General features: G+C 43.0%; 1 protein-coding gene across 1 annotated transcript in view; it reads left to right on the forward strand.

Moving 5' to 3' along the window:
* znf385c (zinc finger protein 385C) overlaps positions 1 to 25,000 on the forward strand; it is a 125,710-nt gene that overhangs the window by 4,389 nt on the left and 96,321 nt on the right. The window lies entirely within an intron of this gene.

The raw sequence follows: 25,000 nt of genomic DNA on the forward strand, positions 1-25,000 counted from the left end.
GCTAGTCAGAGGATAGGAAAGAAAAGTGTTTGGAGGACTTGTTCTGTGTGATTGGGTGGATTATTCGCCTGTGAAATTATATTAGCAGTGGCAGGAAGTGTAGGATTTCACTTGACGTAACCTGAAATCAGTGTTGAAATAAAGGAATGGTGTTTGAGGATTTTATCGTTTCTTTTGCTGATGAAATAACCACTTAGGGCACAGAAGAACATTATACTGTAATATGTATCAGCCTGTTTAAACTGAGCTGTGGGCTGTGGTTTATACATTGTTTTTGCTTATGATTTTTTGTTTGCTTGCTTGTTTGTCTCTCTATGCTTCATGGCAACACAACCCAGAATAATGTATGGACCTAATGCAGTAATTAAATTAAACTGTCACACTACTTTACAAAACCTTGTGACACTCTTTCCCTCTTTCTTTTTCTCTCTCTCTCTCTCTCCCTCTCTCTCTCTGACACACACTCACATACACTTGATCCTCTCTTTCTACTAGTCTTTCTCTTTCTCTCTATCGCTCTTTCACACACACACACACACACACTCGATCCTCTCTGTCTTCTAGTCTTTCTCTCTCTGCCAGATTAAAAATCCCATCAGGAATGAGTGTGTGAGGTCAGCATGCTGTTGGCTTTGATTAAACCCAGATTACAATCTCTTCACTCTGTGTCAATCCTACGCCTGAGTGACAATTGGATGCACACATGTGTGCTTACTCAATCGTTACACACACACACACACACACACACACACACACACACACACACACACACACACAGAGAGAGAGAGTATGTGTATAGATTAGATGTGTATAGGTTATGGTGCGCTAACACACACACTCATACCTGCACCTGCACATAAATAACACACACATCACTAATTTTCTCCAGATATTCTTTCCATTCTTTCTCTGCTTCACTGTCTCACACTATCTCTGGCCCCCATACACACACAACGAAAGCGAATATGCGGCAAAACCCCACAGCTTTTTCTCCTAATCAGAGTGAGAGAGAGAGAGACAGAGAGAGTGAACGAATAGGGGGGGGGGGGACGCAATTTTTCTACAGCGCGGCATGGCGTCGCAAAAATTGCTTTTGGGAGAGATCAATAGAAGTTTGTGTGATGATGGAGCCAGCCAACCATGACGGGCCCATGTGTTTGTACACAAAGCCTCTCACCGAAGCCCCTGCCCTGCCACAGGCCCCACAAGAGCCGCAAGGACAATCACAAAGACACGGGGAAAAACAATAGTCACGACTCCTATCGGGAATAGAGAAAAGATGCTAGGCAAAGAGACAATCAGGACACCAGCGTGGTGGCTGGACTGTGTTTATGCGCAGAAGACGGATTCTGTGTTAGCTCAGATGGGGAAGCCATCACCTAGGAGGATGTCATAGCTCTGGGTGGGATAGAGAATGGGAGAGGAAGAGAGAAATGCAGAAAACATTTAGAAACAAATGCAGTAAAATAACTTGTATTGTAATTTAAAACAACTTACCCATTTATTGTTAAATTGAATTAATTAATTAGTGGCGTGGAAAAGCCATACATTCATAGTTCATTATTAGTATTTAAAACAACTTACCCATTTATTGTTAAATTGAATTAATTAATTAGTGGTGTAGAAAAGCCATACATTCTTAGTTCATTATTATTATTAAGTATTAGAGTTTTAAATGGCCCAAGAAATTAATCTGTCAGTATCAGGCTGCTCATAGGGATTTGTCTTTTCCTGGTACCATTGGCTTACCCTAGAGGTTGAGGTTTTCGCTGTTCAATCCTACTGCAGACAATGGACTTTTGTATGTAGGGACTGAACCAGATAGATAAATAGATACTTTATTGATCCCCAAGGGGAAATTCAAACCAGTAAGATTTATTTGAATTGGATTGATTTTGGATTGATTTTAATTGATTGTGGTTTTGGGAGCATCATCTTATCTTACTTGTTAATGCTGTTTTCTTGTTTATTTGTTTACAACATGTTTTGGGCTATTTAATGGATGCGCACAGCAGCAATGTCATTAACAAACATTTGCAGGTAAACCTGAAGGCTACAAACAGCCATGTTGATTGTGGCTTTGTTTTAAGAACCTCTGTCTGAACCTCTGTCAGACTCCAGCCCATTTTATTGTAGGAAGCAAGGGATGAGAGGACAAAGCAATGGAAATGTTCATGTGAACAGATGTTAACAAAGGGGTGAGATGGGCAGAAATAGGTCTAGACATTGGCCGCAGTTCACCGCTGTCCACTTGCACAGACACACATATATACACACAAATGCATGCAACAAAGAGGTAAACTGCACACACACACAGACACAAACCCCTTGCACTTAGTGAAGCTAAACGTTTTCTCAGTATAACAGACTCACCAAGCTGTATGTCAGATTAAAGTGTGGGCCTTCTCTTTTTTTTTTCTCTCTCTCTCTCTCTCCACATACATATCATTTGCCAGCTGCTGAGCTGATCACTTTGTGGAAACATTTGTCATGCTCTCAGGCCACCCGTCGCCCGCAGCATCTGATCTCTCTCTCTCTTTCTCTCACTCTCTCAGTGACATCCCATCCCCTCTGTATTCATCATCCCTCTCTTTCCCCATCCATCTCTTTCCTCCTTCCTTCCTTATCTCCGTGACAGTTCATCCCTTGTTTCCTAGAAAGTGTGCTAGTATGGGCTTTGGCACCCACCCCACACTGCTGGTGTTATTGATCTCGCTCTCAGCAGCTTGGCTGTAATTATACACACTTTCTCCATTGCGTGTGGTAGTGGTGGCGGTGGTGGTGGTGGTGGTGGGGGGGGGGGGTGGTTGTGTGTGTGTTATACACAACCCCCGCCCCCCACCATATGAGATACATACTGTAATATTGTAATATGTAATTTTGTGTAAGTGTGTGTGTGTGTGTCTTCATGTATATGTGCAGAAACATGCATGTGCTTGTACAGTGTGTTAGCATGTATTTAATCATTATGTGTGTGTGTGTGTGTGTGTGTGTGTGTGTGTGTGTGTGTGTGTGTGTGTGTGTGTGTGTGTGTGTAGGCATGTGTGTGAAGTGCATGTGTGAGTGCACAGTTTGAGTGTAATTATCGGCACTGTATAATCAGAGGTAAATACCAGCCTACAGCGCTTCACCTCGGAGCTGACAAATGCCCCCTGTCTGCTCATGCAAGCACAGGTGTGTGTGTGTGTCTGTGTGTGTGTGTGTGTGTGTGTGTGTGTGTGTAATGTGTGGATGTTGAATAGGCAGTGAGTGTGGCTGTCACAGATGATAGGGAAGGATGCTTCAGAGTACATTGTGAAATTATGAACACAACTATTACTGTACATATTAAATATCAAAATGCAGCTTTTTAGATGAAAAAAAAAAGACATTTACTGATTCATGTAGGATCGATGGATTCAATTTTAAATTCAGTATGTATTTAAATTCACCAGGGGGAAAAATGAGAGGGTTGATATAACTGCCATAGCTGCTCTTGTACCCTTTCTCTATCTACAACTGTAAAACATTGTTTTGCAGTTCTATAACTCTCTCTGTGTTTTTGATTCAGTGTTCCTGTGTTTACGTTAGTAGCCCATTAGTTTAGATTGAGTGGATTAGATTAGTCCTGATAGCCCATTATTAACCCACAGGGGGTAGACACTGCTCTCCTTGTGAAAGCACCCAAATACAGAATACACAGCGCAGGGGACAGGGCTAACACAGAACACTAAGCAAAGAAGCGTATGCTAACAAAAACAGGGAAATATTTAATGAAATGATTATTTAAGACTGTTTGGTGGGTGAAGATTGACAGTTGGCTGAATGCTGAATGGGTCAAAGTCACTAAGTGTCGGTGCAGTCTGATATCTGCTGAATAGCAGGAACATTCTGGGGATATTTCTGTCCTGGTTTGGCACAGTGTAGATGCCAGAGCAGCTTCCTCCTCCCGGAGAAGGAGGACTAAGGCTGAAGCCTGAGCATTACAGTACGTATGCAGGGAATTATAGTGGCAGACTATCAGCATTAAACCTATAGCAGTGAAGCGCTGATAAAGGAAGAATGGCACGAGAATGGGGGAAATATCAGTCAGAAGGATCAGCTATTCCAATTATAGCTTGAATAGGGTGTGTGTGTGTGTGTGTGTGTGTGTGTGTGTGTGTGTGTGTGTGTGTGTGTGAAAGAGAGAGGGGAGAGAGAGAGAGAGAGATTTTGAAACCCCACACACACCCATACAGATTAACATTTGCATAAATGCATGCACACACACCCACACCTTGATGTTCAAATACTCTCTCTCTTTTTGCTCTCTCTATCTCTCACACACACACATAACCACATCCTACCTCTTTGGGCCTCTGTGTAAATAGGCCCTCATTCCGTAATAGCAGCAGCCAAGCCCAGTAAGCCCACACAACCAGGCCACTATGTACACACACACACACACACACACACACACACACACACACACACACACACACACACACACACACACACACACACACACACACACAGTGAGCCTCTGTGCTGCTCAGCCTTCAGTCACCTCTAGACAGTCTTATTTAGTTAAGAGCAAACTCCCAAACCGGTGTATCTGGCCTGTTGATTTTCTTTTAAGTTCAGGAGGACACTATAGCACTTCCCAGGGCATAATATGGGGATCTCTGAAGAAGCAAGACATCTATCAGCTCTAACAATGAGGAGGCTCTGTGTGGTATCAAATCAAGACCATTTAATGCGTCTGTGTGTGTGTGTGTGTGTTTGTGTTTCCATAGATAGTGTTTCGAAATGTTTCCAAACATGCCTTTTTTAGATCACATGCGAGAGAAAATTTAAACAGGGGGGGCGGGGACTGGTGAAGCATCAAGCTTGCTGCTCTAATCAGCCCCGCTACTGACTCTGGAGGGAATCTGAGTAGGGTTGGGTATCGTTTCAATTTGAACGATTCCGATTTCTTATTTCGATTCCGGTTCCTAACGATTCTCGATTCCGATTTTTTTTAAAGGCAGGGTCAAAAAAAGTTTAGGATATTTGAAATGAGCTAGCTAACCAACGGTCTTTCTCAGGGTATCTGCACATTTTCCAAGTGCAAATTTAAAGACTTTTAAGACCTTTTCAAGACATCTAAATGAAAATTAAGACTATACCACGGCAAAAAGATATATATGACTGTTTATGCAATAGTTTTTTTTTCCTACTAATTTTAACCCCCACCCCATTTTGGATGTTACCAAAAGTGCTACAGAAGTTACCAAATATATTTTGGCGAAAGAAAATAATTGTGTGTGAATTACCTTCACAGCTATAAATGCCCCATTTTAGGGTCTGGACTGCTTGCTTTTGAAGCTGGCTGTACATATTTGGTTTTGCTTACAGCTGAGGCTGTTCTTCACCTGTGTCTGTAGTAGTCTAGGGCTACTTGCCAAAGACATGTGCACTGGACTAGATTCCCTTCAATATTTTTTTCAAAGTTAACTAAGCTATTTACATATTTTAATAAGCCTACTTTATATAATTTACTATATGCATCTATTGTCCAATATGCAGCACAGCAAATTAAAGTTAATCCACTACTTTACATTTTGCATACCAGTTGTATCTAAACCAACCAAAGCTTGACTGAAACATTGTAAAACCATTGACTTGTTTTAAATTAATTAAGAGACAGGTCCTCTTCGCATGATCCTGCTGAAAACTGCTGGTTTCATCTCAAGCACGCACGTATTATGAACGCAAGTATTTTTTTTATGTAGCAGTCGCCGACATTCAAAACATATGCGGTTATATTTCACAACTTTTGCGAAGTAGGCCTAGCCTACTGGGAAACGCTGGCAAGCAAGCTGCTGGCAGATATTACAGGTAGGCTATTATAACTTAGACAGATATTTTCTTCCCTAGGCTAGGCCAGCAACACACGCTGGAAAGATGCAAACTGATCAACTTAACATATACAGTATTTCCTCCTGATTGCGAAGCACTGCATATAATTTCACCAGCAGTCTTCGCGTCCATAGTTTGTGAAATGATGCTGCCAAAATCTCCAAAAAGGAGAACAAATGAGCGTCCGGCTTGAGGCTGTGCCGGACGCCGGACAGGGCTTTTAAAATCCATATGTCCGGCCTAAATTCGAACATATGTCCAACCTATCGCTAACTGGCTTACAGTGTACCAACTCTTTCTCCCGCTCATTCTACCGTAGGCTCCCTCATTCCACGTAGGCTACCTGTCTATCTCTCAGGCCTCAGCTACACCACGAAAACGCCAGGCATATTATTTTGTACATAGGCCTACTGTATTATTACCGTTTTCACACCTTTAACCAAACCCGTGAAAAACATCTTCACTCTGCAACCACTACACTTCCTCCCGTAGCCTAATAGCCTATCACTTATACAATTGCGTTTTAAATACACGAAACTGGATGGAGACATCACTCGCTCTCTTGCACTCGCTGGCGGTCCCATACGCACATTTAATACCTCTCTTTCGAAAATTCAGTTGCATTTAAGACTTTTTAAGGATCCGTGGGAACCCTGCTTTCTGAATGAAATAGTCTGACATTCTCCATGAATTTTAATTCTATGAACTATGCGCTTCTTTGTTGGTGTTCAGCCGTTTCTTCTTCCGGTCAGCGGACTGGGAATCGAAACTAGGAAATCGAAATTTAAACTTTTGAACGATTCCGGGAAAATCGCAAAGATAGTCCCGGTTCCAACCAATACTCGATATTCAATACCCAAGCCTAAATCTGAGCCCCTCAGCAGTCCAGTGATGCAGCAGGAGAGGGGCACTTACTGGAGGGTTGTAGTGTGGGACCTGGGGTGGGGGTAGTTAGTGGCACCTGGGTTGATGTTATGTTGTTGCAGTACTTTTCATTCTCTGTTGTATTTTCGGTGGTGACTTGAGTTCTGTACGGTTCTGCTGTTATGTTTTTTTTTGTGTTGGTCTGTTGTGTGGCAATGTGTTGTGCTCTTGTGTTGTGCTGTGCTGTTGTGTGTTGTTGTGTGCTGTTGTGTGTTGTTGTGTGCTGTTGTGTGCTGTGCTGTGTTGTCTTGTGCTGTGCATGTGTGGTGACTGCCTGCTTTATGCCCATGAACATGCCCCTGCAAACAATTTCTTGTGTAAGTGGCTTATTACTGTCACAGTGTTTAGAGCGTGTGCAGTTTTGCAGAGCATGATGGGAGAGGACTGCCCGCCCGGTGCCACCCAACCCCCCAGAGAAACCGGTGGTGGTGGGGAGGGGACTTTGGCCAGCGGGGAGGCTGGCATTGAGGGAGATAGCTGCTTGGATGGCTGGTTGCATTGGTGGGCATCATGCCAGCTCAGCATGGTGTAGTGTCAGGAGCACATCGGTATTGGGTAGAGGTGGGGGGCTGGTGTGGGGTGGAAGGCATGTGTATGTGTGTGTGTGTGTGTGTCTGACCTCCCCTGGGGGTATGTCTCCTCCCTAGCATCTGGCTCGGAGGTTTTAGGGATGGGGGATGTGTGTGTGTGTGTGTGTGTGTGTGTGTGTGTGTGTGTGTGTGTGTGTATGTATGTGTGTGTGTGTGTGTGTGTTGGGGATCTCCAAAACTCTGATGCTAACTCTGCAGCTATCCCTCTGGTCACGTTTACTCTCCTCCCTCACACCCACACACACACATCTTCACCCCCACTGTTTGGACAGCGCTGTCGGCTCTTGTCGGTTGTTGACTGCAGCTTGTCGTGTGTGTGTTAGGTTGTGTGTGTGTGTGTGTGTGTATGTGTGTGTGAGTGAGTGTGTGTACGTACGCGTGTGTGAGTGTGTGTACGCGTGTGTGAGTGTGTGTGTACGCGTGTGTGTGTATTTTTAGGGTGGCATGCTTCATGGATCGGTGAACAGCACTGTAGCCTAAAGTATGCTCAGAGAGGCCAGGGAAACTGCTGCCTTCTCCATCTGTACGAGTAAAATAAACTGATTTAGACCCTGCAACAGCCAAGCTGGCCTCTAATTAAGCAGTGGTTTGCTTTGTAGCTCCGTAGCATGGCACACAATATAGAATGGCTCCGAAATGGCCTCCTCTCCTCTGTAATTTTGGAGTGGTCAGTATTGTCAGATGCTTCTTGAGCATCGATGTTGAAACCTTCTGTTATTTATGTTCATCTCACAGATGCTCAGTGCCGTATACACACACAAACATGCACACAAAAATGCACACACACACACACACACACACACACACACACACGCACACACACACACACATATCATTTACTCAGAAAAGCTACTTTTTACGTACACACAGGTACACTCTTTCACTTACACATGTACAAGCAGGAAACCGCAAAAACACAAGTGCACACACATACACAGAAATAGACCTATACTCATTTTACTCATGCATGCGCATACACAAACAAGGTACTATGTTGACTCCGAGTCTGCACAGGTGGGTGTGTGATGGGCCTGTTTTTCATCAGGCGCTTCACTGAGTCAACAGCTGTTTATCAAAATGGCTTTTCTCATCTCCTGTGAGTTTCCGGGTGTTACTGAGGTGAACTTCTACAGAAGTCACTCTCGTGTTCCTAGTAGAAATTCAGCCACTGTTTGGGTATGTGTGTTATGCGTAGCTGTGTGTATGTGTGAGTGTATGCATACTTTAATATAGAGTGTAGATGATACTATAGATAATACTGAGTGTAGATGAAGTGTGTTTCTTTGTGTGTGTGTGTGTGTGTGTGTGTGTGTGTGTGTGTGTGTGTGTGTGTGTGTGTGTGTGTGTGTGTGAAAGCATTCATAATCTTGTTGGTGAATGAGGCATCTTATTGAGCTTCATGATGTGTTGTTCATGTCTTTATTATGACCGCCGCGCAGCGAAGCGGCGGTCATATAGGTTTAGTCAGATTTTTTTTTCTTTTTTTTTTTTTTTTTTTTCGCATGTCCAAATTTCTGTCAATGATTCCCGGGACACTGAAAGACCGGGGTAGACGAAACTTGGTGGGCATGTAACCCCATATGGATAGCATGGAACCATCGTTTTTCGTTTTGATCTGTAGCCCCCCCGCTGGACTGCACCCCCCGAAAGGAGGGTAGGGCAGACACAGTTTTCTGTGAATATCTCGAGAACCGTAAGGTTTAGGAGGACCATTTTTTTTTTGTATGTTGATCTCAAGGGGCCATGTCAACCCATTCCATAACCACTCATTTCATGTATAGCGCCACCTAGTTAAACACAAAAAAGTAAAAATGAGGTGTTGTAATCGCAGGTATCTGTGACCTAACATAGTCAAAACTGCACGAAATTGGAAGTGTAGGATCATTATGACACCCTCTGAATGCACGCCAAGTTTCGTGGAATTCCGTTCATGGGGGGCCACACAATAAATTAATTTATGTTACTATACACCAACTGGCCTGTAGGTGGCCGGAGACAGTTTTCTGTGAATATCTCGAGAACCGTAGGGCCTAGGAGGTCCACCTTTTTTTTGTATGTTGATCTCAAGGGGCCATGTCAACCCATCCCATTACCACTTATTTCATGTATAGCGCCACCTAGTTAAAAATTAAAAAGCAAAAAATTAGGTGTTTTCATCACAATATCTCTGGCTGACATGGTCAAAACTGCACGAAATTGAAAGTGTAGGATCATTATGACACCCTCCGAATGCATGCCAAGTTTTGTGTACTTTCGTTCATGGGGGGCCTTACAATAAAACAATTTATGTGTACATTTAGTGACGTACACCAACAAGGATTCCCGGGACACTGAAAGACCGGGGTACACAAAACTTGGTGGGCATGTACCCCCACATGGATAGCATGGAACTGTCATTTTTCGTTTTGATCTGTAGCCCCCCCGCTGGACTAGACCCCCCGAAAGGAGGGTAGGCCAGACACAGTTCTCTGTGAATATCTTGAGAACTGTAGGGCCTAGGATGACCATTTTTTCCGTATATTTGCCTCCAGGGGTCATGTTAACCCAGTTCATGTGCACACATGTGCACAAACAGATACACACACACACACACATTCACAGTAATCATGACACATACTCACACAGTAGACATATGTACGCTTCCATGCACAGGCACATACGCAGGCACGCACACACACACACACACACACACACACACACACACACACACACACACTCACACACACACACACACACACCCACACACATAACATAAACATAACACAAACAATCAAGAATTTCTCATAATTATGAACAGGCAAGATGGAGGTGGGGTTGTATAAAATGAATTTTACATGTGAAATCTATGAACTAATCATGTTTTGGTACTTGTTGTCTAGCAGATACCAGTGAGAATTGAGTGTGGATAATGCAATTTAGTGAGACAGTTAGAATCATATAGGCCTTTCAGCGTGATTTCTTTTTGTGGAAAAAATGTGCTGGACTGGGCGGCGGTCATATTTTGTACCGCTCTGCGGTACATCTAGTTTTGTCACTGCTAGCATGGTTCACTTGTCAAACCCAGATTGGCCATTTTTTGTTCAATATTCCTCCTGCCTTCTCTCAGAGGTTTTTAATGACTGTGACTGCAGTTGTGTGCTGGCACTTCATTTCACATGTTGTAAACAATGAATGTGGCTAAAATGAGTTGAAAAGATGCCAGGGCCAACCAACCAAGAGAGACATGCACAATCTGGGACCTTTGAAGTGAATTCAGCATGTAATGACATTGGCCTTTATGGTATATGAATAGCATGGCATGCTTGTACACAAACATGTTTTGAAGAGCAGCTAGCAGTTGCACATTTGGTATTTGAATTGGTCATAGTCTAGTAAAGTGAACATATACAGTATATTCAGTGGCAAACGGATTGAAATAATGAAGATGATGCTCCACGTTCCCTGACACATCCTCCTCGTTTGGATGCTGTCTGTTACTTCATTTGTTTTTGTGTTCACAGATGTGTGTGGGTGTATGAGTGTGGAGTGTGTGAAGGTACTTTATGAGCGTGTGTGTGTGTGTGTGTGTGTGTGTGTGTGTGTGTGTATGAGTGTGTGTGTGTGTGTGTATGTTTGTTTACGTGTATGTGCATGTAAAAGAAAAAAAAAACAAATTGAGTGTGCACTACACAGGTATGAGTACCATAACATAATTAATCTGAATCCTGTTTTTCTATGACTTGTTTTCTTTATATTCTTTTGAAGTGGTTTTTGAATATTTGTTTCCTGCCATTTTTTCTGTAGACCTGGAGAGCAGTCCAGTCTTTACTTTTGGCTTCTGTATACCTGTGTCTATGCATGCATGAGTTTTTGCATGTGTATGAGACGATCCTATAACTCCAAGCTGTACAGCTGTGTCTCCATTGCCCTCCAAATGCACATATACTCTTTCTCTCTCCTCTTTCTCTCTCTCTCTCTCTCTCTCTCGCTTTCTCTCTTTCTCATACACACACACTCTACTGAAGCATGTGTAGAAACACGCACGCACACATACACACACCATGCCATGCATGCACAAGTTTGACTACCTTACAGACATGCAACTGCCTCGCTAGCTTCTCTTCCTCTCCCCATTCTCTCGCTTTATCTTCCTCACTCTCTCTCTCTGTTTCTCTGTCCCCCCTTCTTTTCATTCACACGCCCACACACTCTGTCTTACTCACACACAGACACAAACAGGGGTACACACAAACACATCCACTGTAGTGTGTGTGTGTTCTCCTCATTTGTCTTCATGTTGATCACCTGATCATGTGTCTTCTTTGAGCTTTACTCTAGTACTCTAGTACTAATAAGGTGAGTCATCAGTGGGAGAACAGAGAGAAAGAGCACATTGCTAAACTAATTAGCATGAAAAGCGGAAATAATAATGGCTAACAGTGTGTGTGAGTAAGAGGCAGTGACCCTCTCTCTCTCTTCTTTCTTTCTCTGTCTCTCTCGTTTTCTCTCTCTCACTCTCTCTCGCTTTCTGGTTATTTATTTGGAGCATTCGCTTGAGAATGGAGATTGTGTTATTGGGGATTGTGTTATTAATGATGTTTTCAAAACAAAGTTCAGGAGGGAGCCCTTAGGGATGATTGACAGCAATTAACTCACCTGTCTTCCGCTGCCAGGATATTAAAGCCGGCCACGGCCATGGCCAGCTACCATGCCAAACATGCGCTTAGCTTATACACTCAGCATAGCAATCATACCGACGGGCGAACTAGTGAATTATTATTAGTGAAGAGTCTAGCATTTACAGTTTTTCTTGATTTCTAAAACACATTTTTTTTAATTATGCCTCCTTTTCCCAACACTCTAAACACAAATCAATAACTACACACTCAACTCCCGGAACTTAAAATTTCACACACACACACACACACACACACACACACACACACACACACACACACACACACACACACACACACACACACAGTCACAGACACACACACACACACACAGTACACACATACTGTACTTGAACCTGAAATTCAAGCATTTCAAGCCGTTCAGACTTAATGCCTTGAATTGTTAAAAACTGATTGAGGAACCAAGGGGACGGCATGTAGGACTTACAGTTTATCTAAACTTAAGATCATATTATATTACATAACCTTGATATACAGTAGCTTCCATTTCAAACAGACTCAAAGAGTACCGCTACATACATTTGGTTTAATTAGAGACCGATATAATGGTATGAAAAAATCAAGGAGTGTTCATTAAAAGTTAGTGAAGCATCTTTCATCTGAAGAAACCCCCACATGCTGATATCTACTCAAAAATGGTTATGGGACAAAGCAAGGACAAGGAATAAAAAAGTGCCTTCACTTCCAGTCTTCCATTTCACACAGCACCTTCTTATTTCACTCACTCTGTCCTCAATTTTTATTGGGAAAAAACCTCTGCTCCATGTCAGATGTGTATCTAATATTAGCCAGTGAATGGGGTTGGTGTGTTTGTGTGTGTGTGTGTGTGTGTGGTGTGTGTGTGTGTGCGTGTGTGTGTGTGTGTGTGTGTGTGTGTGTGTGTGTGTGTGTGTGTGTGTGTGTGTAGATAGAGTCTGTGTGTATAAGAAAGTGTGTGTGTCTGACTGAAAGAGAGATGGAAGAGCGAGGGAGGGTTAATTGTTGAGGGAGGAGAGAAGGAGCGATAGCACGACTGGGAGAGGAGGATAATTAGCTTGGGGACTCCTGAGAGAGGAAGAGAAAGAGAGATGGAGAGGCCCCCCTACACCCCTGGGGGACCCATCACACTTTCCACTCCACACCGAATTCTCCTCTTGATGTCTGGCACCTGCACAGGTGTCTGCAGGCATTTGCAGCTACCGCCACAGCTCTCAAAGCAGGACCACTGACAGTGGACCATGTCGGAGCTGACAGTTCTGTGAATGCTGTTGTTGAAATGGATATATTTCATGTGTTAACAGCTATTAGTACAGCTAGCAGTAGGCACGATGCAGTGAATAGATGGACAGTAAGACGGAGTGCTATGACAGATAGGCAGACAGATGGATGGATGGATGGGTGGATGGATAAAATGCAGTGACAGAAATAGCAGCATTTCATTCAAGTGTGTGTGTGTGTGTGTGTGTGTGTGTGTGTGTGTGTGTGTGTGTGTGTGTGTGTGTGTGTGTGTGTGTGTGTGCAGGATAGTATAGGTGAACCTTGGTTTAAGTGGATTTTGATAAAAAGAAACAGAAATAGAAGTCATGATGATTCAGCTTTAATTGTGAAGGATTGCACACAGTTACATATGACTGCAAACTTTTTATCCAGTGAACCCTTGGAAAGTTTCCATAAACATAGAAGAATCCTTGAAGTCTTCCTCTATGTGGTTCTAGAATGTTCCCCGTCTTTCTTCAAAGAAACTAGGACAAACCCAGTGGTTTCAATTAATGGCTAAGTCACCAGGCTGTGCCCATCTCGCGCGTCCCCACCGCTGTGACGCTCACGCCCCACAGCTGTTAGCACCGGAGCATGTGCTGGATTAATCTGGGATGGAGATCGCTCCTTTTGCGTCTTCATTCTCACATCGGCGCCAGGTGTTTGTAGAAATCCGAGACAGAGAGATCAAAGCTCTCTCTGTCACACACACACACATACACCCTCACACACACATTCCCTCCTCCAACTCTTTCTCTCTTTCTCTGTGTGTGTGTGTGTGTGTGTGTGTGTGTGTGTGTGACAGAGAGAACCTTGGATTAAGTGTCTAACGCTAGCTGATGTCTGATGGTTTAATTCCCAGTATTCTGAGCCCCCACTTCACTGTGCTCTCACTTTGTTCCACAAACCCACTAAAATGCTCTCTCTCCCAGAGGTGAAATCGGAGGCTTTGATCACCACCAGGGTGCTGGCAAGCTCTTTCAAATCCTCCTGCTCTGCCAGCCCTTCCAGTGTTCTTTTCACCTGTCATTTTTTTCATTCACTCATTCATTTCTCCACTCTTTCTTTCTTTCTTTCTTTCTTTCTTTCTTTCTTTCTGTGGCACTGTGAGAAATGCCATGTCTCTCTATCTCTCTTTCTCTGTCCATATATTTTTCCATCTCTCTCTATCCATCTCTCTCTCTTCATTTCTCCATCTCTTTCTCTCTCTCCATCACTATCTGTCTGTCTGTCTCATCTCCATCTCTGTGTTTATTTTAGGTTCAGAAGTCCATGATACCCCTTTTTCCCTGTAGTAGTAGTGTATGTGTTTGTGTGTGTGTCTGCATGTTTGTGTGTGTGTTTGTGTGTATGTGTGTGTGTTTGTGTGTTTGTGTATGTTTGTGTGTGTGTTTGTTTGTGTGTGTGTTTGTGTGTGTGTGCATGTTTGTGTGTATGTTCATATGTATGTGTGTGTGAGAGGAACAGCAGGAAGCAGCAGGTGTCCTGGCAGCCAAGGTGCCCATGAAATGACAGCCATTTAAGGGAGCGGCCATTTGAATATCCCAATAAATTACTGCCCCCCCCCCCCGTAAAATCGCTCTCACTCTCTCTCGCCCGCTCTCTCTCTTTTGCTCCTGCTATCCTTCCCTAATATGTCTGTCCATCATTCTCTTCTCTGCCTTATTACTCATCCTCTAACATTTTCCCTCTCATTTTCTCTCTTTTTCTCTCTTTCCCTCTCCTTCTTTCTTTCTTTCTCTATTTCTCTCTCTCTCCCTATCCCCCTCCTGTCTTTCTCTCTCTCTCTGTCTCTCCGTCTCTGCCAAGGAGCGAAACCTTTGCAGGTGGAAGGCAGCCTCTTCCTCTCCTCCCCACCACCATCAAAAGAACACTTTAATACAGGCAATTAAACTCATCTCACACAGGATTATGGGTAATTACATGCAAATCCACTTCCTGAAAACCTGAGTATCAAGTGGATACATGAGTCACTGTATGTTTGCTATAAGGCTGGCCAGAAAGAAAGGGAGAGGGAGAAGCAGAGAGAGAGAGAGAGAGAGAGAGAGAGAGAGAGAGAGAGAGAGAGAGAGAAGGGGGCATAAGGGAGAAAAAACGAGTGAAATTGAAAGTGAAGAGTGGTGACACCACGGTACTTAGTCTGGGGCCCTCAGTCAGGGGGTCAGAGGTTAACGCTGTTTGGAGTAGTTACCATGGAGATGGATTGCGACAGACTTCTGATTACAGAATCCACTTATTTCTGTGAGACAAAGAAACTTCACCACACGCAAAACGGAGCAGTTTGTCCAACAGGACAGAAGTCACACTAGTGACACCTACAGCTGAATAATGTATGCAGTGATGTGATTTCTACAGCTCTGATAACAGGCAGGTCTAGTAACTAGATGTCTTCACAGTATGAATGACATCAAAGCAATGCAAAAAGCAATGCAAATCAGATATAATGAAGTCATGTTGAATACTGTTGAAGTCATGTTAGAAAACCCTTGAATGATTTGATAAAAGAGATAGTTTGGTAAGTCAGTGCCTGTTTCAAGTCCATCAGCTGCTGCTTCGAGGACCAATGTGATTGACTAATTAACTGTTCTCTGTACTGATATGGTCCATTATTCAAGTTGAAGCTAATCCAATACCTACATTTACTGCTCTACCTCACCTCTCCTGTGATATCTTCCCTCCTGTAGCACTTTATTTTATGTACTTAAGTGGAGTAGATCAAAATAAGGATGAACCAGGATGACTTCTAAAATGCAACACAGTGAAGTTAAACTAGTCATACTGTAGCAGTATGGTAGTTTTAGGCCCCTGTTGATGACGTAAACATCTTGTTATCTATCCAGCAGTTACCACACAACAAAAAAGTGTTTGTAAACAAACATGGAGTTCTTGTAAGATGCCACTGCAGTCCAAACCTTATTGGATCAAATGTTCTTTGCCTCAGATCACAGGGGCTGCACCACATGCAGACTTGGCCCTTTGACTGGGTCTGTCTGCCAGAGCAAACACTAACCAAGTTAGAACACTCGGATGCACCAGGAGTGGCAGGCAGGATAGATGTCATGTGTGCAGTTTGTCAAATGCAGTATGAGGCGAAAATTATTTCCATGTGAGATGGTTAGTTCTAGTTTAAAAAGGAATGCTTAAAAAATGTTGTTGCATAAAAAACAGCAGTTCTGCAAAATTGTGAATGCTCGGTATTATGTTTAATGCATCAAATTCACAAAATGCAGTTTAACCAAACACATTTTCCCAAGCACTCCACGTGTCTTCATTTGGAGATGTTGAAAAAGGGAGCTCACACATTTTTAAAGCTTGTTTTGCAACCAGGAAACCCAATATACAGATCCTCTGAATGAAGATTTATTTCTCCCTTTAGTTTTGCACTCAGATACTCCCAAACCATGACATGGACTTTAATGCCCTTTATCCGCCTCATATGGTATGATAATAAGTCAGGATGAAGGATTTGATAAATTAAGATTATTAGGAACATAGCTGACTATGTCCAATCGTGTACAGTGTAGGCTTTGATGGGTATCTCAGCGTTTAAAAAAAGCCCTCTATGGTCTCTTTGAGTAAGAGTGTTATTCTTGCGAGGGTACTAGGGTGGGGGAATTCTGCTCCTTTAAAAAGATATGCTGCTGCTCCTGTGGTGTCTCAGGTTGCAGCTGAATCCTCTTATTCAAGGTGCCCTGTTTAGCCTCAGTTTAAAGTAAATCCTCCCTTTCAGGCCCGCCAAGGCCCCCACAGCAGGCAGATCCAGTTACGGGCCACGGCCAAAGCAGTTACTCTTGATACATACAGCACTCATAAAATACACACAAACACTGGCACAAACACACACGCACACACGCACACACACACACACACACACACACACACACACACACACACACACACACACACACAGAGCGAAAACACACTGGCATACACACAAACACACACACACACACACACACACACACTCTGCATACACACACACATACACAGAAAACATGTACACACACACACACACACACACACTAACAGAATGCACAGAGCTCATACTCACAGAGAGAGGGGGGGGGGAATACAAGTGGTCCTTGTGCAGGTGAACACAGTGCCCATAGTGTGTGAAAGTGTGGTAGGAGACAGAGAGAGAGGGAGAGAGATAAATACAGTATAATTAGAAATGATTTGACAAAACAAAGTGAGTTGTCATACCAGTAAAGTTAATTTAAATTGGAAATAAAAAAGGCATCTCAGAAAATGAAAGATAAATTAGTTAATAAGGAGAGGAATGAAAAGCAAGAGGGAGGAGGTGGAGGAAGGAGACAGTGGCTCAGTGGCTCGGTTTCCAACCGTCTCATTTGCTTATTTTACTGTAAGTGTATTCATGGAAATTTGGCTAAAGAAAGATATGTGCATGTGTGTGTGTGTGTGTGTGTGTTTCCATCCTCTGTCTAAGGCAGATTAAAAAGGGTGCTTTTACTAGTCAATGGAGGAGTTATGAACAACAGTTAGATCAAAATATATGTTTGTCAGTTCAACTCAGCCAATAAAATTACAACAAATATAATTTTTGTACAGTACACCACACTAGCTGGGAGTATCTGTTGACATTTTCTCTAGAAAGTTGGAAACGCAGCTAGAGAAGCGCTGGCAGAGTGGTCCTAGGTGTGGTTGAGATCTGGCCCGCAAATGGCCCTGATCCGTCAGCAGCAGCAGCTGTTTTCCTGAACACACTGAGAGAGAAAGAAGTGGTGGCCGGTCCAGCAGGTGTTACTCCGTCGGCATGTTAATCAGGTGGGATTAAGGCTGGATGTGAGTCGAAATGTGATGGAAAACGTTTTAGATTACATCGCAAAGTCCGCGCAGAGATCGGAGAGCTGCACTTCCAAATGTCACACATGCTGGGTGCATCAATGATGTCTTGTTAAAGAGAGAGAGAGAGAGAGAGAGAGAGAGAGAGAGAGAGAGAGAGAGAGAGAGAGAGAGAGGAAGAGAGAGAGCTGGGCACGCCAAGGATGCCTTGTTAGAGAGAGAGAGAGAAAGAGAGAGAGATAGAGAGTGTGCGTGCATGCGTGCGTGCGTGCGTGCGTGTGTGTGTGCGTGCGTGCGTGCATGCCTGCCTATAATACCTTGTTAAAAAGTGTTTGAGAGAGAGAAGAAGGAAAGTTGCAATGAAAGGATGGTAGAAGCCCTCACTGGCTTTGAGGGCTTATAGCCTCTGTATGTATAGAAAGGAGTGTCCTTCCCCCTTAAAGCCGAAAATCCAGGGGTCAATACCAGATCAAATAAAATAATGGGGTCGAAGTATGATAAATCGAAACAGCTTAGCTGCATCTGTGGTTTATTTTATTTTTGGATGTACACAAATTATCGTAATGAAGTATAAATTGATGGTAATTTTTTCAGTCAGTGGGAGATTCTTCGAGGTAGAGTGGGGTTGTTTAGATAACCTTTAGCTAGTGGACAACATAAATTTACATATTGACTTCAAATGCAATCCTATCCATAGCTGAAAGGGAGTGTGTGTGTGTGTATGTGTGTGTGTGTGTGTGTGTGTGTGTGTGTGTGTGTGTGTGGTGAATGTGTTTATATGGCAGTAGTCTTTATTAGGCAATTGACAGGTTGAATAAGTTTACCGAGTACATATAAAAACGTCAACATACAGTCATAAATATGACGTACTGTACATGTCGATGTGGAGAGACATATTGACAGCCATTTCATATTAATTATACATATACATATGTCATATAAGATTGGCTCATTTTGTATATATTTCATGACATTTTACATTTTATTTATTTATTTAACACCCTCAGCAGTGATCACTGTCAATATCACATGTTGTGTATTTTATTTCAGATGTTGATGGTATTAGTACGGAACCGGAACCTAAGACCTGAAAATATAGAATTCTTTCTGAATCTCACTTTTTTCATCCAAGAAAGAAAGACTATGAAAATAGTTTATGCTGTCCGCCCCCCTCTCTCTTTCTTCTTCAGTTTATCGGGTAGTTTCTCCTTTGCTATCTTGGGCCAGTCCTGTGGTCTGCATTAAGGAGTGATCTGCTCGTCTCGTCTGAGAGGCCGTGATAAGAAAGGCTCTAAAGCTAACCATAAGCCTCCGGTGTAATTGAAGCGAGGGGCTTGGCCTGTCATGGAAATACAACACGGCAGCGGCGGTGGTTAAATAAAGGGTTGTTTGTTGTCACGTCTTGTTGTTACCCGGTGTCTCCAGACCCCCTGGTGTCCACTTTCTCCCCCCCTGCTGAATGGACAAGGCCGTGTGGTGGTGGTGGGGCAGTCAGAGGAGCAGGTTCTTATCTGGTCGGTGCATGACTGCAGTAGATCCAGACGTTTCAGGGTCATGATCCAATCACTGAAATACTTTAAAGAGATCAGCTTTAGACTTTTGGTGGATTCAGGCATTGTGTGCCATTGGTATGCTTTGAGGAGACTTGTAAGACTTGCAAGTGGTTGATTCTGACATTTGCAGGGTCTCAGTGGGACATTGCCATGGTTTGAGAAGGCTGGTTGTGTGTTGGTTACATCCAGGAATTCCAGGGCCCTGATCTGACAGTGGTAGGGTATGATTTGAAGAGATTGGGTATACATTGGTTAAACCAGGTACATTGGTTGAAGGTATTTTTTATAATGTTATAAAGCCTTGTTACATATTTGGCTATTGGCTTTTCACCTCCAAGTTTTTTACTTTGTCACGTGACATTACATGTCGCTTGTGGTTATTTGGCCTGTAATCTCTGAATTACATTAACATCATATAGTCTGTTGCTAGTCACTGTATATGTGAATGAGACTTTACACCAAAGTTGTAGGTACTTTATGATATTACTACATCATGTGTGCAGAAAGGAAATGAAAGAAAGGAAACAGGAAATACACTTTTTTATACCTCTGAGATGCAGTTCTACACATTAATCAGAGTAGTTACAACTAAACATTATGAAGTAAATGAAGCTAATGCATATCCATCTCCAAGCTCAGATGGTAAAGCTGTTGTTTTGTCAGCAAGTTTATGATTGAAAACAAAGAATTGACTTTAAGGTTGAAGACATTGTGTGCACTTTACATCCCAACAAAAATAGAAAACAAAACATTGTGAGGACGAAACATTGAATTGATGTGATAGAGGATGTGTGTGTGTTGCTTCTGGAAGTGGAGATTGCAGTGTGCTGTTAGAAGAACAGCACAGTGGGAATAAGGAAAGTTCATTTGATGGAACAGCTGTCCTTTGAGCAGAACACAAGTGGCACGTGTTCAGTTAAATGACATAATGGGCCATTGTGTAACTTAATGTGACACTCTGTGTTAGCCGGGCTATGCCTGTGTGTGTGTGTGTGTGTGTGTGTGTACAGTGTGTGTGCAATGCCACTTCCTGTGTGTGCGTGCATGTGTGTAAGTAGTAGGTTTTTGTGTGTTTGTGCACACTACATGCATGTGTGTGTGTATCACTGTGTGTCTGTGAGCATGTGTATGTTCTTCTAAATCACTCTGGGTTTGTGTGTGTGTGTGTGTGTGTGTGTGGGGGTGTGTGTGTGTGTGGGTGTGTGTGTGTGTGTGTATGTGTGTGTGTGTGTGTGTGTGTGTGTGTGTGTGTGTGTGTGTGTGTGTAGAGCAGATGATTGCTCTGAAAAGCACACATTTCCATCTCAATGCGCTCAGAGCTCTGGCTGTAGGGGCTATTTTGTGCAATTATTCCAGCATGTGGCATCCAGTGTGCAGAGCATTGCAAAACAAAATCAACAGGAAAAGCCTTCTCCCCCTCCTCCTTTAGCACTCTCTCCTTCTCTCCACTCCTCTCCTCCTTAATCTCATGCAATCGTTCATTGTCTATTAGAATAGACTAGAATAGAATAGACTTTATTGTCATGTCAGGCATGAAAATTGTCTATTCCCTCTCTCCAATCCGTTTGGTTTTCTGTCCTTTCTTTTCCTCCTTCATATTGTCCACTCCTCTAATTTCATTCCTCACTTCCATTGGTTCAGTCTTTTCTGTTCCTCTTCTCACACCCCATAGCTCTCTGATTTTTAGAATGCATTATTTTGTTCATACGCTTTCTCTCTCCTCTCCATCCTTCTCCTCCCATTCTCCCCATGTCTTATTGATCTCTGCCTACCTCAGTAGCTGAGTCCACTTCCAATAGGCCAGAACATTTATGGGAATCACACTTATAAAGAGCTTATATGTACGTTTTACACTGGAATGGCATAATGCTCTTCATTATGCAAGATTATATGCAAGATTATATGCAAGGTTATATATAGGTTATATATGTTTTTGTTTGATTCAGTGAAGGTCTGTTAAATGTAATGACAATTCTGGTGGTTGCACACAATCCTTGGTAAATGGCAACCAAACATAGTGGCTTGGACCGTGCCATAAATAATTACATAAACAAGCAGCCATTCAACAGAACAGGAAGGGCTGTAATATAATTGACTCTTTAGCTCAAATATCAACAACCTTTTATGAACCTGAGATCACTGTATTAAAATGGACAGACATTTTCTCTTATGGGTCCCCACCCACACCCTCTAGCCCTGTTTTCCCCCTCTTAATTCCTCTCGTCTTGCCTCCACACGACTCTGTTGGACTGTTGTTTCTCTGTGTGTGTGTGTGTGTGTGTGTGTGTGTGAGAGAGAGAGAGAGACAGAGAGAGAGAGAGAGTGTGTGTGTGTGTGTGTGTGTGTGTGTGTGTGTGTGAGTGAGTATGTGTTTGGACTGCTCCAGATGGCTGATAGTCTAACAGATGCACTGTGCTGCCCCTTGCCTGTGGTTAGAGAAGCAAGCTCTCCATGACCTCTCTCTTCCTCTCTCTCTAACATTTTTTCTCTCGCCATTCTCTCTCAAACATTCTATCTTTTTCTCTCCCTCTATTCCTTATTGTCTCTCTCTCTCATGCTTTTAGCATCTGCCTCTTCACTGTGGTTAGAGAGGCATAGTTAGAGGAGGATACTCTTTCCCTCTCTCCCTCTCCCTCCCATCCTGTCACTCTTTATAATGGCCTGCCCATCTTTCACACTCTGCCCTCATCCTTCCTCCATTTATTTAAAAAAAAATATGATCTGTTGTGCTGTGGTGGTGTTGTTGTTGTTGATGTCGTTGTTGTTATTGTTATTCTTCTCCTTACTCCTTACTTATTCCAGCCTTTGTCTCTGGCTGTATTTTTGGGTGCTTTATGAGTGAGTGAGTGAGTGAGTGAGTGAGTGAGTACCCAGTGTTTTCCGGTGCGGTTACTCTGCTGGGCTGTGAGAGCACAGACGGAATGTGGCTCTGTGACGTCGTCCGCGCCAAGAGAGTGACTCAAGTGGCCGAAACGCGGCAGCTCTATTGGGACCAGGGTGAAGGACAAATGGCTTAAGCAGGCTGGCGTGATTCTTACCCATGTGGCAGTCAGTGGGGCTCAGGCTCCCGATGGTAATTTAGTTGGCCATTTGAGTTATATTTGTCAAATTTGACTTTGCTCATTTTTGTCGATTCAGTTAATAATTTGAATCATCTAAAGTGAGGGTATATAAATGGTGTTGAGGTGACACCACTGGCATGGTACGGGAGACATGTTGCGTTCTTTCTTCTTGTGTGATGATGGTGAAATGGTACAGGCACAGGGTATGTATCCTCACAGCTGTTCACTGGCCTGAGCGCTTCTCTAAAGGTTGTTGAACCTTATCTTTTCCTATGAATCTGGAATGGTCTAGCAATCCAGCTGGCGGACAATGCCATTTACAGCAAGAAACAGCCGGTGGGCATAAAGCTGGGGACGACTATCAAGAGCAGTGCAGTAAAGCAACACAAATGTACTTTGCTGAATTCAGAACCTTGACATAGATGTGAAGGTGTAAGACATGGGGTGGGGGTTTGATTGACAAGACATCTAGAGGTCAGAGTTCATATGGAAAGCTCATATGGAAGATGTTGCCTTGAACTTTAAACCTTCACATTTCAAACACACGTCCCTTGTACACTGCTGTTGTCATCATACTGTTGTCAAAATAATACTCGTCATCGTTGTCCCTTTTGGCACGTTCTTCATGATGGAAGTTATTTTGGATGAATGCATTTTTTGAATATTACACCTTTGTCCTGATAACATGTTGAGTCTGCTCTTCTTGTTCCATCCTTTTCAAAGGCTCAGTAGAAGCAAACTAATTGTTTGAATTAATGCAGATCTGAATGGTTTCCTCAGAAGATGTGAATTCCATAATTTCCCCACATCTGTGGCAGTGATTATTAGCAGCACAAAGAGATGACAGAGTGAAATGGGTTTCAAAAGGCTCTTTACAGACTCCTCCTGTACTTTCTCCTCTGTCATTATTTCTCACTCCTTTCTCCACATCTCTCTCTCCATCGCTCTCTTTTTTTCTTTGCCAGTCTTCTTTGCTCTTCTCTTTTTTATCTTCTTCTACCCGGCACTTTGATTCCTCTCTGCATAAATCACTCCGTTTATGTGTGTTGTACTGCCCTTCTACCCTTAGTTAACCCCCTCTTTCTCTCTGTTGATCTCTCATTCTCTCTCTCCTCTCTCTCTTGTTATCAGCATCTCTCTCTCTCTCACTCACTCACTCACTCACTCACTCAATTGTTTCTGTCACTCTTCTTCAATTTATTCCCTTTTTTTCCCCCTCTTTCACACTCACTCTCTCCATCACAAGCATGCTCTTCATCACTATCTCTCCCTCAATCATTCTCTCTCTCACACACACACACACACACACAGAGTATTTAACTACAGTCCTTATCCACTGTCTGTCATCCATTCACTCTTTCTCTCTGTCATCCTTTCACTTAGTCCATTCTTACCATACCCAGGCTCAATCTCATCTCATTTCTCTCTCTCTCTCTCTCTCTCTCTCTCTCTCTTTCTCTCTCTCTCTCTCTCTCTCTATATATATATATATATATATATATATATATATCCATTGGATCTCTCTCTTTATCTCTCTCCTCCCTCTCCACCATTTTCCATTTTCCACCTGGGCTCTGGAAGCTGACCAAGTGCTTTTTAGATAATGAGGTGGCGGGCTCTGTCTTGTCGCTTTGCATGTCGAGCTGCCTGTGGACTCTCATGAATAGCAACACCTACAGCCTGCCTTCTGCCTTCTGCCTTCTGCCTCTGCTCCGCTCTGCCTCTGCCACTGGCTCCCGTCCAGGCTCGCTGGTGGCGCTCTGTACAGCTGAGGGGACTCAAGTGGCCCAGCGATTATCAGTCAGGCTGTGGGGAGGCTGTGTAGGCCCTTCAGTGGACATCTTGTCCTATTTGTCGCTACTGTAGTAGTCTCTGTGGTCTCTATGCCACCTACTTCTCTCTTTCAATGTTACTGTTAGCTGTGCATAGGGTGGTTGTGAAAGTGCAAGTTCTAGGACAAGTATGGAAAATAATAAAAAGTATGGAATATAAATTGCTGTTTTCAAGACCTGTATGTTCAATGTATGTACATATGGGAAAAAGTAAGACAATATCAAAGGGCACAGGTAAAACACAAACACACTTGTCTTACAAAACTATCAAAAAGGAGAGGTCTACTTTACTTAACAATCAGTTTGGAAAAATGTGAATTTGTATTTGAGAAAAGGGCAAGCACCCTGTGTGTTCTGTGGCTACAGTGCTGTACCCTTCTCTCAGTAAATTTGTCTGAATCTATGTGTCTGCTGTTTCTGCTGGGTGGGTAGTAACACAACTACTTGTAACGAGCACTCTTCATA

This window comes from Alosa pseudoharengus, unplaced genomic scaffold (genome assembly GCF_046254945.1).
Source record: "Alosa pseudoharengus isolate Yale_2024_CS ecotype anadromous, Long Island Sound unplaced genomic scaffold, YU_APseudo_1.1 YU_APseudo_1.1_scf_21, whole genome shotgun sequence".
Lineage (NCBI taxonomy): Eukaryota > Metazoa > Chordata > Actinopteri > Clupeiformes > Clupeidae > Alosa > Alosa pseudoharengus.